Source organism: Otolemur garnettii, unplaced genomic scaffold (genome assembly GCF_000181295.1).
Source record: "Otolemur garnettii isolate 467f Iridium unplaced genomic scaffold, OtoGar3 scaffold00110, whole genome shotgun sequence".
Lineage (NCBI taxonomy): Eukaryota > Metazoa > Chordata > Mammalia > Primates > Galagidae > Otolemur > Otolemur garnettii.
Window position 1 is genome coordinate 5,026,519 of NW_003852505.1, and position 3,289 is coordinate 5,029,807.

Consider the following 3,289-nt stretch of genomic DNA (forward strand, 5'->3'; position numbering starts at 1 on the left):
GTACTGGCAGTTGAAGTTTGGGTAGAGCTTGGTGGGGTATCAAACTTTGGAGAAATTCCTATGGTGGATGATCTTGGCTGGGATGTTGAAGCCTAGGTGTAGTATTGAAATCTCCTAGCAGTGTCTTAGGCTTGGTAGAAGCTCTGAAGACACAAAAGCAGAGCCTCCCGCTCTGGCATATGAGCCTCTGAAGTGAGACTTGGGGAAGGGCAAAAGCAGGTCATCTGAGCAGGACCTTAGAGGCAGCAGTAGGGCTGTGGGGCCAATGGGCTCTTCTGATCTGGTAGGTAGGATCACAGGTTAGCAGGCACCAGGAAGTTGGGACATGGAAAACAAAGTCATAGCCAGCATCTGGCGGGTTTTTCCCTAGGCTAAAGGATCAGATGCCAAGATAGGTAGGCTGAGATAACTTCTAGCAGCCAGGAACCAATCAATATGGCTTTTTTACTTAACACTACCAAGAAGCTTTTTGACTTACTAGCCTTATCTAAAGGAAAAGGAAGACATCTTGGAAACCAATGACTTTTCTACCCTGTTGATTCTTCACTTGGTCTGGGACATTCAAACGTCCCTCTACTTCGACTATTTGAGGACCACTTATCATTCAGATATAAGTTCAATCATCATTTTTTCAAAGAAAGCCTGTCACCACACAAAAAAATGGGGTTCCCTTGTTACAAGCTCTAATTATTCCCTCTACTTTTCCTTCAGTTGTTATATCCTTCCTTTACATTGTATCATTGTATTAAGTTGACTCATGAAACTGCTCTGTATATAGGCCCCAAACTGTTAAGTATTGGTAATTTCATATGATTCCACTCAAAATATTTAAGTGTGGGTTTATTAAATTAATTTTTATGTTCTTCACTATACCATAAATGCTGAGAACTCAGAGAAAAATCTGCCACTTTATTTCTTTAAATTTATGTCCCTGGTATCTAGCAAATATCTGTCATAAAAAAGTTGCTCTGTAAGTATATGTATTTTTTTAATTTTAATTTTAATTTTTATTATTTTTATTTCAAATATTATGGGCAATTCATAATCACAAGGACAGGGAATCAACACCATGAGTAGATTAACAAAATGCGTTATATGTATACCATGGAATACTATGCAGCTATGAAGAAGGTTGACTAAACATTTGTTAAATTAGTAAACAAAGGAATATAATTTGAATTCTAATTTCACTCTTGAAAAGAGTATTCAAGATGTTCTAGACTAGAACAGTAGTATGGTGCAAGGAGAAGAGGGTTTGCATTTATCATCTTTTTTTTGTTTAATACAAATAACATAGCTTCTTCAAAATAGATTATCTTATGAGTCCCAAGACTGTACATATTCCCTTTCAACCTCCCACATGATCCCATGTCAGAATCAGTATTGTGTGTTTATGTTATTTATGGATGTATATAGTTTCCTTCAGAAATTTTAGACCAAAAGAAAGAAAAAGATTCAACACAATTATTCTAGCTTCTGACTTTTACCTCTTGGTCAACCTTGTTTCCAACTATGCTTTCAGAAGAAATTTGTCTACTCAAGATAAATTCATCTTGATGTTTGCTACATACATTTTGGACTTTCATCTGCTTCCTTGCTTACACCTCTATCTTCTACTTGTTGTTATCCTACCCATCTATCAAAGTCTAACTCATATTCATCCCTTTTTCTGAAGCCTTTCATGGCCAGTCAAGGTAAAGTTTTCTTTTTTAAATTCCTAGAACATGTGCTATATGTCTCATACAATGGTTTTATCACTTATTTAATGTCTACGTTAGAAGTGATTCTTACCATAAGAGGATATGTTGTTCCTGTTTTTTTTTTTTTCAGATTAATGTACGAGTACACATAATTAGGTTACACTGTGTTTGTAAGGTAAACTCCAAGTTATAGATGTGTGTGGACAGAGAGGGCCTATTGTCATTTACTTGCCCATTATTATCTTTTATTATCAGTGATTTGGAAGAGTGGATATGTGTCAGAATGCATGCCTACTTTAAAGAAAGTGTATCAATTATTTTATGTTTAAATAATTTAAAATGTACTTGTTTTATTATACAAAGTAAAGAAAGTTTATTAGCTGTTTATATTTAGCAAAAGGAAGCATTTGTTTAAGAAACCTGAGAAACACTACAAGAGAGAACATAATGAGTCAGTATAGGCATTACACAACTAGAAGGAGATAGAGAAGTGCTTTGGCCTGTGGGCCAGAGAAGATAGTAGACACAGCCCCGCCCCTTTTCTACACACAGTATCTTGGAACATCACAAAAATATAAAGTGAAATCTTTTAGTGACACTTGTGGTTACTATATAAACTTTTCATCTTTTTCCTTCTTTCGTAAGAACAGAAGTTTGGAGAAGAGCAGCTTAAGACTGAGATGACTTTTGCTTATTAAGTATCTTAGATGTAGAGGATTTGTTTTGTGGTCTATGTTAAGCTGCAGGATGAGGAGAGTAGAGTTGGGTGACTGCAAGTCTAGGTTCTCCAAGTAGGGGAGGAAATAGGCAGGAAGACAGAGAAGAAGCTCTGTTAATCCAAACAGACTCATTTGTCCAGAAAATCTTCTAGGCTGCTCTTTCCAGATATTATTTCACTAAAGATAATTTAGATGACTATCAGTAAATACTAGAGAACCACCAAGGTAATTTGCCTCTCCAAGAAAATTCTAAGGTTCTAGTAAATAGTGGTCATAACTCACACTTGTATTGTGCACAACACAGTGCATTATAAATAGTAAGTCACCAACAAATATTTCATTGAATATTAGAAATTTGGAGATGGAAGTTACCCTAGGAATCATTTAATGTAACTTGCTCATTTTCTACTTCATGTATTCAAGGTAGTTTTAATGCATCTACTCTGTACCAGGCAGTTTGTCTACAAAAGACCTAAAGAAAAATAAGGCAGTGCCTGTGTTTGGGGGAAATTACAGGATGAGAAAACTGAAGTATGAAGAGGAGACTTCTCTTGTCTAATATCAAGAGGCCTAGGGTAGACCTGGTTATGCACAGCTTAGTACTCTTTGCTTTAAAAACAATCCCTTTGTTGGTCCTTGGTGAGTGCCCCTATCTTGTTCTGGATCTTGATACCTACTGTTTCTTTAATTCTAAAAAACAAACAAAAAAATTTTCTTGTTCTTCTCCTAGCTCTAGAAAAAGAAACACAGGTATAATTGTCTTGTACTTGATTAGCCCTCACTGTGCATAAAGTAAAAATTTATTCTTATGGTAACCTTCCTCTCTCTATGTGCTGCTTGCTTTCTGCATGTGATTTTATAAAGATTTAC